The following is a 6668-nucleotide window of genomic DNA, read 5'->3' as shown; positions in this document are numbered from 1 at the left end:
AATGGAAACCCAAAAACACACCAAACTCTTAAACAGAGAAAACAAAGGAACCAAAATAAAAATCAAGGAGAGATATATCTTGATATATCTTGAGCTTATGCCACACTTAAAGTGGGCCAGAGATACAACCAAATTAAAAATCAAGGAGAGTAGCGAAGAGAAGGATCGTCGGGCGAGAAGAAGATGAGTCCGTTACTCATGGTGCGATCGATAAGAATGACTTGTTATTTTGCACAAATTGAACTTCAACTAATTTTTAGGTCCAAACGTTTCGCAAGGTAAAATAGTTAGAATGAAAGTTTTGCACACGCCCAAGAGGAATTAAACTGTACAAGATAAGCTCTACATCTACATAGATGGCAATTATGAGAATCCAAAAAAAAAAAACCAATTATCAGAATCCATTTTTTCGCCAAACTCGTTTATCATAATTTATAAAAGTACAATNCTGAGATTGTATGAATTCCACAAGTTCTTGCAACCGTGCTGCTTGCTGTACATTTGGGTAGTTATCGTAAAAAATAATGAGAGGTACATATATGGACAAAATTGTACCAGAATAAACCAAAACCGGTTAGTAGTATAATAAGGTACACACTGTCGGGACATCCTGTTACGTCATATTCCCGGTTCTTTATGCTTGTTAGATATTGTGGGGCTACACATTAGAAAGCTGAGAAGATATTCGTAGATTCGATCGAGCGTTCATAGGCCAGATTACGTACACTTCTCCCACTTGAGAGACTTGACTTAGACCCAACTAAAAGTTTACATCCCCAATAGGTTTATAGATCACCCGTATCACAACATCTATATATCCATTCTCATGAAATTTCTTGTTTGACTAAACAAACCAAATCACAGAAACATCAGTGTCCGAATATATTTCGAAGTATCAAAACTCAAAAGCATCTTTATCGATCCATTCCAAGAAGTTTAATAAAGAAGTTGGCACCAAAAGAAAAGAAAAAAGTATTCCACTCCTCACAATCTTTTTTTTATTATCTATCAACAAATAATAATATATATATATTTTTTTTACAAAACAAACATAATTATGGAACAAAATTTTCAACTATATATAATTGCTAATACGGAAAAAGTAAAATCGAACCATTAGATTTGTTGTATTCGGACTCGTTGATCGTATAGTTAGGTTTATGCATGTTTTCTATAAGGTTCCATGATTTTAATTTATAATCGTTGTCTTCGTTTCTTATTATATACGAGCTAGAAAGAGAGAGAGGGAGAGAAAAGATTAAACAAATTTCGCGATCCTAATAAAATCAGCAGTGATGAAAAGATACACTTATCACATCAAGTTGCACACGTCTAACAAGACTATAATTACTGCTGTCAAAAAAAAAAAGAGAGACTATTTTTACTCTTTTTTCCTTTTTGGACAAACAACTATTTTTACTCTTGAAACTTAAATCTTTAGTATTTGTACCTTATGTTGATTGATGGCGTATGTCTCAAATTTGGCGATATAACCTAATCTTTTTTCACACAGATTTTCAAAAGTCAGAACAGCCTTATTTTTCACAAGTTTCAAGATAGGACTTTCATTGTTTCTTACGAAAGAAGTTTGTGAGAAAGTTTATCGTACCAAATCAATCACGTCCGTCAAATGTGAGGAAAAACAAAACAAGAGAGATCGAAAAGACATGAATAATGGCAGAGAATCCAAGTAATTTTTTCTTTGTTTCATAGAAAAGAGCTGTAACGAAATTTCCAAGATCTTGGACCCACGTCCAAGATTCCCTCATAACCATTTTCTTCAAAATCTTACCTGTTTTATCTCTAAGACACTTTGATTTGATCGAAGATCGAGTTGATCTTGTCGTAGGATCCTGCCAGTGTCTAATTAATGTCACATTCTCTCTTCCCACACATTTCACAATCGTATAAAGCATGTCCTACGTGTCTCGTTTTTATCATGTCCAAGACTGTTTAGTTGTATCTGTTCAAAGACATATGTGTCTTTTGTAGTATGTGTAATGTGTAATGTGTAATGTGTAATGTGTGTATTTTTCGTGTAAGTACGTGATATACAGCAGACACCATGTTATATACAATATACTATATAATCGTAAGTTCGTATAACTATTTGTTTATTAGTTGACTAAGTAGTAAACAATACTTTTCCGTGAGAATTAGAGTCAGAATCAATAGTTTGGACCGGTATTTTGTTTCTTGTTAATATAATTGAGAGATAAATTTCTTCTTCACGTAATGATTTAGAATCGAATGGTTGAAAGCCTTTTTTAAAGCTAACCATACTTTTTTAAAGCCTTCGAAATCAATTAAACAGTAGCAATAGTTTGCTTAACGTATTGAGATATTATATCCATGCGAACCAGTTTTGTTACCAAGGAAATTTCAGTTAAGTTTGACTTACAAAAACTTTGTTTTATTTATATATGTAAGGGGAAAACATTAGCTTTTATCTTGTATTATCAGTATAATCGTAATCATTTTGTCATAATAAAGAAAACCGGACAATATATTTTCTGACTTTAAATATAGTACATTCGAATATCTATCCGACAAATGTAAAACAACCATATTTTACTCTTGTAGGTTCCTTATTTCTAACGATCATATTTTGATTGTAATATAATCTTGTTTCTTAGCTTCCTCACATTTATCATATTTCTTTAGAAAAGATTTGAGGATGATTTTATTTGACTTTTTGTTTTATTGTGTTTTCTCTCTAACATTCTTTCTCTTCTAACTTGTGTTGATCTAATCGTGAATAGTATAGTCAAGATTTTTGATTCATAGATAAATTATGATTACGATGTGAGACCAATTTATAAATGATATATATATATATATATGAAGATACTGTATAGAAATAAATCAAAATAAGTTAGAAATATGTAGATATAAATACAACAAATAATACCGATTGGTAACTAAAAATGAACAAGTATATCATAATTTTGTAATAAACCTATATATAATCGATTATCTCATATATATGTTGGAAGATAACAGTTACACGATAATTTACAGAAAATAAAAGAACATGAAATAAAGAAAAACTCTTATATAAACCCCACATTCTGTTATTCGTAATTGTTATAGTTAAATTTCGTTTTAGAACTATTTATGGAGAAGAAATGGGAAAAAAGTTTTGGTCCTTATTATAAACAAAACCTTATTTCAGTTGGTGTAAAGTTTACAGAAAACAAAAGAACATGAAATAAAAGTACAGCTAGTGATGGGTGTGATGGAACTATCGAGGGATCTAGTCAAAGATTACGATATCAATTGTGGAATTCTAATGTAATTTGGATATGAGAATTGTAACACGAGCATATACACATCAAACGATTTGACGATCAAAATAATGTACCATACAAAGTTATTATTTTAAAAGAGCATATCAGTGAACAAGATTTACCAAAAAAAAAAGAAACGTTGTGCAATTTCATTTTTCAATATATGTTGGTGGTTGTATAAACGGTATTAGTACATATTTTTTAAAAAAAATTATACATCAGAAGATATCACTTCTTCGCATTATCATATATTCATATATATCCTCTTCCTCTACTGAAATCATCCAAAACCCTGTAGAACATAACAGTATGTTCGAACAACCAATTCAGTTAGTGTGGAAATATGAATATTATATGTTGCTTTATATAACAATATCAAGTTAACAGATATCTCGAGTTTTAAATGGATATTTTTCTATAAACCATTTCAATGAAAAATATGTACAACGAAGAGAAGTGGTCCACTACACTTAGAATCCCTACGAAGATCTGCATGAATCTATATTAGTCCCCACTTTCACTTTCCTTTTTCCTTTTATTACCAAACCTAATTATTATAAATCGTATGGACTAAATTACCACATCCACATAACATTTTAATTATGTTCACTACTAACTCAGTTTGTTTTTGTTTCTCGAAACTCGTAAAATTTTAAAACTATGGTAAGGGTAAGGGTAAGGGTACTTACTATCACCAGTTAAGAAAATTCAAATCAGTTAATGACTTTCACCGATACGTCGATCACATGCTCGGTCTATCATAAAACTCATATATTTTCATTTTTGTATCTCGATCAAAATATGTCTACATTAATGAAACTACAGATATTACTAAAATAATTTCTGATTTGTTTGACAAACAAACATCCAAGATTATAAAATTTTATAAAACTCATATGTTTTTAGCTGTTTGCTTTTACTGTTTTATTTACAGCCATACCAAATCTATTTTACAGTCTTCACATGTTTAAAGAAATTATGTTCAAACCAACATCTTAAAAAAGGGTTTTGATAATTAAAAACAAAAAAACTTATTATAAAACATAAATTGAAATGTAGATGCTACCAAACTTCCCAATAACTTCTGAATTTTGAACTCTCCATCTATTAATTACATTTCTCCATCAAAAAACGAAAATGTATATGCGTATGCCTTTATTTTCTGACATACGTATAACGTTTTGGTACGTGTATAATGCAATAATGCTTTTTTTTGTACGTATTAATCGTCAAGTTTTGGCCGACTGTGATGATCTGTTGTTGTACTTGATGTTGAAAACGTGGGTGTCAGACTGACTTGATTAATCCGCACTTTAAACGCATTTGAAATGAACTAATCCGCACTTTTTTGTTTGTTAAAATAAAACACCTAACAGTCACTATTTATTCACGTGACAAGTTTAAAGAGCTTTGATCGTGGTTTTACTATCTTTATGATGTTTCTGATCCCATCTACACCAATATATATTCATCCATCATTGCTTAATTCCACTCCCCCTTAAACTCTAATCTCAAAATATATACTAATCAAAGTATATGCATGAATGATGTTCTGATATTTCTCAAAGGAATTAATGATTGATCTATACAATTCCACTCTCATGGGACCATGCATTGTGTCTATATGTGTGTTTCTGTATGGTATGTATCTATAGATGCACACGAATATAAATGTGAAATCTATGTGGTTTAATTTTTAGGTAAAACCCTTAACCAAAAACAAGATTAAGGTGAATTGTTTTTTTTTTTTTTTGTTTAATGTTAAAATTTATACCAAATAAAGAAATTTTTTATATTTTACAATGGAAACCCAAAAACACACCAAACTCTAAAACAGAGAAAACAATGGAACCAAAATAAAAATCAAGGAGAGATATATCTTGATATATATCTTGAGCTTATGCCACACTTAAAGTGGGCCAGAGATACAACCAAAATAAAAATCAAAGAGAGAGTAGCGAAGAGAAGGATCGTCGGGCGAGAAGAAGATGAGTCGGTTACTCATGGTGCGATCGATAAGAATGACTTGTTATTTTGCTCAAATTGAACTTCAACTAATTTTTAGGTCCAAACGTTTCGCAAGGTAAATAGTTAGAATGAAAGTTTTGCACACGCCCGAGAGGAATTAAACTGTACAAGATAAGCTCTACATCTACTTAGATGGCAATAACACTAGCCAATTATGAGAATCCAAAAAAAAAAAAAACCAATTATCAGAATCCATTTTTTTCGCCAAACTCGTTTATCATAATTTATAAAAGTACAATACTTATTGGTGCGCCGCACATGCGTTTAGAATCTTATAATGATGAATGGATAATATAAATGAAGGGAACATATAAGGAGCATGATGATGCATGGCCAAAAAAAGGTTTAAGACAACTCAAAACACTATTTACTTTATTTAAATTAAAAGGGATACGAATATAACAAAATGTGCCCACGAGTTGAAATCATTACCCTTATATCCTTCAAAAAAAAATCTCGCCAATCCAGTTCCATTATTATTACAACTTATGCAGCTCATGGAATTTTATTGATTTTCTCGGTAATTTTTATTAAATTCTTTTTAGCACAAACTTTAATCACTTGTCGTTTTGGTCGTCGCTCATAGATTATTTTCTTAAAATCACCATTAATAAATTCACGAAACGAAGTTGGAAAGGAAGAAAATGACAACCACACGTGCGTCTAGCACAGTTTTGCTGTCCGGCTGTAATGCTGTATGTCTTTTTACTTTTCTTACATACTAGTATAAAATTTCAATCGAGAATCCTAAAAAATTAGCCATGTGCTCGGAAGAACGATTATGGTTAAAACAAATCATCCTAGAAAATAATAATAATATGAAAATAATAATATTGTGAGAACTGAGAAGTGAGAACCTAATAAAAAAAATTGAACGAGGGTGTCAATCAAAATGACATATAGGGAATATGTATGATCAAATTGAACTAAACGATTCAGTATATTTCAATTNTTGTATCTGTTCAAAGACATATGTGTCTTTTGTAGTATGTGTAATGTGTGTATTTTTCGTGTAAGTACGTGATATACAGCCGACACCATGTTATATACAATATACTATATAATCGTAAGTTCGTATAACTATTTGTTTATTAGTTGACTAAGTAGTAAACAATACTTTTCCGTGAGAATTAGAGTCAGAATCAATAGTTTAGACCGGTATTTTGTTTCTTGTTAATATAATTGAGAGATAAATTTCTTCTTCACGTAATGATTTAGAATCGAATGGTTGAAAGCCTTTTTTAAAGCTAACCATACTTTTTTAAAGCCTTCGAAATCAATTAAACAGTAGCAATAGTTTGCGTAACGTATTGAGATATTATATCCATGCGAACCAGTTTTGTTACCAAG

This window comes from Camelina sativa, chromosome 18 (genome assembly GCF_000633955.1).
Source record: "Camelina sativa cultivar DH55 chromosome 18, Cs, whole genome shotgun sequence".
Classification (NCBI taxonomy): Eukaryota; Viridiplantae; Streptophyta; class Magnoliopsida; order Brassicales; family Brassicaceae; genus Camelina; species Camelina sativa.
This window is presented reverse-complemented; position numbering follows the sequence as displayed.